General features: G+C 45.9%; 1 protein-coding gene across 1 annotated transcript in view; it reads left to right on the top strand.

The window, feature by feature from the left end:
* Positions 1 to 692: 692 nt before the first annotated feature.
* Positions 693 to 6,585, top strand: part of LOC119431634 (uncharacterized) — a 30,812-nt gene continuing 24,919 nt past the window's right edge. The window contains exon 1 of the mRNA XM_049656939.1: positions 693 to 838. The gene's annotated coding sequence lies outside the window, so the exon portion shown is untranslated. The remainder of the gene's footprint in view (positions 839 to 6,585) is intronic.

Raw genomic sequence — 6,585 nt, 5'->3', positions numbered from 1 at the left:
ATGTTCGCCGTTGTTATTTCACATCACCGTAATTATAAAGTGTGTGTAGGCACAAAAGGTCTCTCTGCAATAATCGCGGCAGTATGGAAATATGACACAGCCGTGCGTGCGACGAATAAGGGGCTGTACAGTAGCTAACATTAACCGGTCCGCAACTGCAGACTCCGTCACGGAAACATTTATCTGTTCATCATCGAAATACCCTCGGCGGGTACGTGCCACTTGGTCGGGATCATCATCATTATCTGCGACTGCAACACACATAAAGCTGTTTGCGCTACGCGCTGCATTCCATTGCGAAGAACCGCACCGCGTCTCCCGAACGCCACCGGTACGAAGACATCTCTACAAGCATGACCGCAAGCGCGTCTCAGCGCGTTGCCGGGCTACGACTTTACCGCCGTGTTGGACATTCCTCCACTCAACGTTGGCTCCACCTCGACTCAAAAAAGCGGATGGCAGCGCCGCCCTTTGACAGAAGCGGTCATTGCGTTTCGACAACGCACTACCGCAATTATTGAGAAGCGTAACTTTTTTTTAGTCGAGGGGCGGCGCTGTAATCATCAAATAAGTGGAACGGAGGAACAAATTTGTGTCAAAGTTGGTTCGAGAATACGGGGCTTGAGCAACGCGTTGTGAGGTGAGTCTCAAGAACGCTGCTGGCGTGCACGATACATCCAGAACGGCGCTGGCGTCGGCGCGCGCTTTGCCACAGTCGCCGGAATCTGCCAGCGAAGGTGGCTGGCTACTTCGTGCGTTCGTGACGACGTGGCCTGCGGCAGCAGGTGTTGCTTGGACACTGGTCAGCCGAGGTCCTGCATTTCTACTCCCACGGAAGGTAAGCGTCTAAGCGAAGGTTCTTCGTTACTTGTTTTCATTGCTGTACAGTACGTTGAAAACGAAGAAGCGGTGGCGATGCCCCGAGGCATGGTGTTAAAGAAACGCTTCTTAGTTCGAGGGACTACGTTGTATGGGTGAGCGCTTGTGGTGCGTCATTATTTGGCGTTTACCACAGCTACGGCGGATTCTGGCGAATCTGGTTGTAATCGCTTCGATTTGTCTTTCCGAAATGTCCATAGACTGTCATTCGATGCGCGCATTAACCCGTATCGTGCTGACGCCGCGTCGAATGCGCCAGAGCCATGACCACAGTGGGTGAGAGCATCATGGTGCTACGTGACATTACTGACGTGACATTACCGCGACACTGGCGTCTGGCCCGGCTTCGATTCACGTCGGATCGGTGTGTACGAGCAGAGCGTTGACGAAACGAAAAGAGCTCCCGCGGTTGAAGTATACCATAACTCTTGGAGCTCCGCGAGTTTGTCTAGCATACGGTGGCTGCGTCATTCTATAAACCGTCGACTAGCAGCTTCCAGTAGCTTCGCCTTGTGCACATGGCCATTATGACCCATGGAAGCTTCTACGCCGCGACTACTCCTATAGTTTTTCGCAAGCACTTGGCGTGTGTGGACTGAGTGAGTGAACGAGTAGCTTAGCGATGTGCTACGCACGGAAAAACGCGTTCGTCTTAAAGCGTCCCGAGTACTCGAAGCTACTATTGCCGCGAGTGTCGCACCAGCAGACGTTTATGGATTACTTGGTAATGTATACAGTGGGAGCGCCAGCTCCAAACGCAGTTATGGTGCATTGGACTAGAGCCAGTGAACTCCGCGATTCTTCGACTTCCGCATTATAGCCTGTCTCAGAAGTTCCGGGCAGCATTGTGGAAGCTACGCGCACTTAGACCAATGAGGAAGGCAGACACATCAAAATGTATCTATCCGCGCATTGTTGTCTGCTATCGACGCCGACACCGATGCCTGTAGCGCCCGCTGGTCAGCAGTGCGAGTTGTTGCTCAACGCGGCGCAAATATTCTGAAATAAAACATAGACACAGACAAACTAAAAATAGACAATTTGTGAACATGACAGCAGCATCAGACGATGTGGTCAGTGGCACTGTTGTTAAGTGATGCATGCACACCATTTTTCTCGAACCGACTAACGATGCTGAAATTTCTTCGACATTTTTAAGCTTAAGAAACAGCAATTCCGTTGGCGCAGATGGTATTCAAGTCAGACCTATAGGATGTGTAATTGACGTCATTGGAGCTCATACTGTGTATGTGTTAATCTTGTACTGGAATCTGGCTGTTTCCCAACAGCCATGCAGAAAGCAGAAGTGTCAGTTGTCTTCAGACGTGGTAACCGAAATGACTTAAGGATCTATAGACCCATTTCCGTGCTATCTGCATTTTCTAAAGGATTAGAGAAAGTACTTGATCAGAAAAATGACGTACTCCTGCTGTGAGGGCCTTCAGGCACATTCAAGCTATGTGCCGCAGCTTTTCACCTGGATAAACCGCAACAAACTCGTTGGAAAATAAAAGCATTCTGTAAATACAACGCAATTTAGAGAGTGCCGCAGCAGATAGCGCAGGGAATTAACATTCGAACTATATTTTCCTTGCGCAAGCGTCTGCGTTTGCACGTTTCGCAGTCATGGCTCTGCTGAACGCAGCTTCTGATCGCATCGACGCTGCTAACGCTTCGAGCTCGCCTAGTTCTCTGTAGAAAAGGCGAGTCAGTTCGCATTCAAAGGCACGGCGAGCTTAAAAGCGGCGGCGGCGGCGTGCCAGAGAGGTCGAACTGCGCCGTGTCATGTGTTGGATCGAGTGTCGAGACGCACGCGCCGAAGCTCCGCGTTTCGCGACCGTCTCGTGGTAGCGCCAAGTCCTCGCTGACAAAAATCTATTTACTACAAAGGTGGATGCTTTCTGTAAACAGCGCACGAAAATCGTTTCAATCATATTTCCAACGCCGGGCGTTAACCGAGCGCCGCCTCGTATACTGCAACGCGACATGAAACAATGCGAACCAAAGGGATGCGACACCCCGTGCCGAAATACCCTACTATGCTTCGTCTACTCCGCGCAGCGTCCCGATAAGGCCACATTACCCACAGCTAAAAGCACCGAACACGCTATGAAATAAAATCCTAACAAAGCGGGTTATGCGGCAAAATTAAGCCACGAAGGGTCGAGCAGCCGACAAGCGACTCGGACGAACCAACATAGCGAACAAAGGGCGATGGAACTCCGAGTTATTTACGAGAGAGAAAGAACGGAACGAAAGTACGACTGAAAACATCGCAGAGGAGGAAATCCTAGTTCCCGTCAACAGCTCGAAATTTGTTCTCTCTCTCTCATGCTTTTCTTTATCCCTGCGCCTCTACGGTCTCGGCTGCTTTGGGCCCACGTGATCGCTATTGACCAATCGAGTGTCACCTAGGAGCCTTGTTGCGTGTTGAGTTCCAGTGAGATTGTTTCTCTCGAAGAGTTTGAACTAGTTTCAACGTTTTTCAGTTCCGTTGGGTCAAGCGGCGGTGTGCGCCGGATCCCTAATTTAGCCATCAGCGCTCTGTGGCGTCAAAGTTGCAATTTTGTTTGCGAGCTTTCGGTTTGTGCGCGGTGTGTCGAGCGAACATCAGGCAGAGGTTGCGTTTCGCGCGAGCCTTGATCGTGGGCCGTGCGGTGTCTGGTGTGCGCGCCATTGTGTGGCCTTCGGGTCGTTGCTCGCTACGTTTTGCCGCGTGCAATGAAACGTGTCCGCCGAGTGTGGAAACGACTGCGCCACGTGATGATGGGTACGTATTTCGTTACCTTTTTGCCCGGTGCCGTGTTCGCCTCCATCGGTACTATTCCTAGGGCCGCATTATGCAACGATTTTCTTTCGAGTTTCATTGTAACGGGTGTTACGCGGCGGCTTCCTGGTGGCTGTGATGGCCGGCGTGCGACGGCGTGGTGGATGGCAGATGTAAATGTAAACGCAGCGTGTGTCGGAGTCCTGAATTTGCTTTGCAGCGAAATGATAAGTTATAATATAAAGGTTATCGCGTATATGTCATTCGAATACACGGAAATATATAGGCGCCTTGTTCTCAACTAGTAATCTTTTTCTCACGTCGCATTATGCCGGCTCACGTGGGAGGCAGCCGTAGGAGCTCGTCTCGTACGGCGGCAACGGTAAGCACTGGCGCCGTGATGCTGCTACGCAGCCTACGTGGGGGGCTTCACTAAGCGTTTGCTTCAGTACATAATTATTAATTATTATGAAATGAAAATTACCTTGCGTGTTCCCCACTTGGTATGTGGCGCTCATCAGCGACAAAAAAAAATCCTTAAAAATTTATCCGGTGCTTGGCGGAATGAAGCCCGCGTCATGTATATTGAGATAATCTTGTCTGAATAAATATTCACGTACGCGCCACGCGCGAACTTAGCGGCAGCTGCGCTAGATAGCGCAGCGTGTCACGAGGAAATGGGGAGCTTCCATACGCGTTTGAAGGCTCCCCGTGAGGGAAGCGCGGGAAATGAAGCCGGCGCTGCATACGCGTGAGATTGCGTCAATGCTAATACAGTAACTCTGAGACATTGCGCGGGTGGCCGTCCTGCGGCCGTTATCGCCCGGGTCAGCCATCGATGCTTCGCATTGCAATTGCAATTTCTATTGTCTTCTGTAGTCACACTTTGATTGGATATGAGTGCTCTGACAAGCGGTATTTTGTGACACATGATGCTTTCTTCAGGTTATTTTTTTGCGTATACATGCATATTGTGTGCGACCATTTTGCATGTTTGATGATCATTGTGATGCAGGGTTCCTTTTAAATTGTTTAAGTAGCTGTGCTTATTCTTTGTGTGAAGTAACTTGTTTGATTGTGTAGAAGTACACTTAATGCAGATATCACTTGATTTTAGTGACACATGATGCTTTCTTTAGGTTATTTTTTGCATATACATGCATATTGTGTGCGACCATTTTGCATGTTTGATGATCATTGTGATGCAGGGTTCCTTTTAAATTGTTTAAGTAGCTGTGCTTATTCTTTTTAGTGAAGTAACTTGTTTGATTGTGTAGAAGTACACTTAATGCAGATATCACTTGATTTTAGTGACACATGATGCTTTCTTTAGGTTATTTTTTGCATATACATGCATATTGTGTGCGACCATTTTGCATGTTTGATGATCATTGTGATGCAGGGTTCCTTTTAAATTGTTTAAGTAGCTGTGCTTATTCTTTGTGTGAAGTAACTTGTTTGATTGTGTAGAAGTACACTTAATGCAGATATCACTTGATTTTAGTGACACATGATGCTTTCTTTAGGTTATTTTTTGCATATACATGCATATTGTGTGCGACCATTTTGCATGTTTGATGATCATTGTGATGCAGGGTTCCTTTTAAATTGTTTAAGTAGCTGTGCTTATTCTTTGTGTGAAGTAACTTGTTTGATTGTGTAGAAGTACACTTAATGCAGATATCACTTGACTTTAGTGACACATGATGCTTTCTTTAGGTTATTTTTTGCATGTACATGCATATTGTGTGCGACCATTTTGCATGTTTGATGATCATTGTGATGCAGGGTTCCTTTTAAATTGTTTAAGTAGCTGTGCTTATTCTTTGTGTGAAGTAACTTGTTTGATTGTGTAGAAGTACACTTAATGCAGGTATCACTTGATTTTAGTAGTTTTGTCTCTGTGTAGTTGAAAAATGGTGGTTATGCAACATAGAGTATACTAGGTGTTTCTGCGAAGACTCAGTAATTTTTAAAAATAGCTTGTGGCAGATAGCACAATTCTAGTCCTTGAGCTGGTCTACTCGAAGATGTGGGCATTACTTGTACAAGAAATTGAAGTGCCTAATCTATTGAAAAACAAAAATTCACTAATTAAGTTTTCAACTAATTAACCTATGTCACATATTTGAATTTATAAATTTTACCTTGCGAGACTGCAACGCATATCCACTTGAAAAGAATTCTGTGGATGACATCACTTTCAAGATATGCACCATCAAACTTTCTGTAAAAATGCACTGTCGTTCTGCATACTTTTCTAACAAAACGCCGTTTTATGCATTGAAGCACAATATTACCTGGACCGCCAATGTATTTCTTTGCAAAGTTTGGTAATAGTATCTTGAAACTGGTGCCATCCTGAGAATTCGTTCCAGTTGAATCGACCTTGTGAACTCCCAGGCTACAATTTATAAATTGCAATATGTGGTGTAAAGTAATTAGTTAAAAACATAATTAGTGAACTTGTGTTACTTATTAAACTATGCATTTCAATTTCTCACTCGGATAATGTCCGCTTGCTTGGGCAATCCAGCTCAAAGATTATAATTGCTTTATTTTTAAAATTTACTGAGGGTCCTTGAAGAAACACCTGGTATAGTGATCTATCACACATACTTTAACTGATTCCTAAGCAGTGAATCAGTCTTTACGTCCAGTGTGATTAACATAACATGCTTAGATAGAAATACATGCAGCTGGTAGTTAATTGTGTAGTGGGAATAGAAAGTACTTTTGTTGTTTGTCAGTGCTTATTGGATGAATACCTGCCTTTTCTTCTAATTTCATCAAAACGCCCCCACATGAACAATGCAAACGCTTGTAAACAGAAAGCAGATATAGCTGCAGGCAATTTGATTAGTGTGCATGACAGGAAACTAGTGTAGTGCGAAAACAATTCTGTTGTGTTAATAAGCTATGTTTCTTCTGCGGATCAC

Source organism: Dermacentor silvarum, chromosome 10 (assembly GCF_013339745.2).
Source record: "Dermacentor silvarum isolate Dsil-2018 chromosome 10, BIME_Dsil_1.4, whole genome shotgun sequence".
NCBI lineage: Eukaryota > Metazoa > Arthropoda > Arachnida > Ixodida > Ixodidae > Dermacentor > Dermacentor silvarum.
Note: the sequence above shows the minus strand (reverse complement) of the source record. Positions and strands in the feature narration are given on the sequence as shown.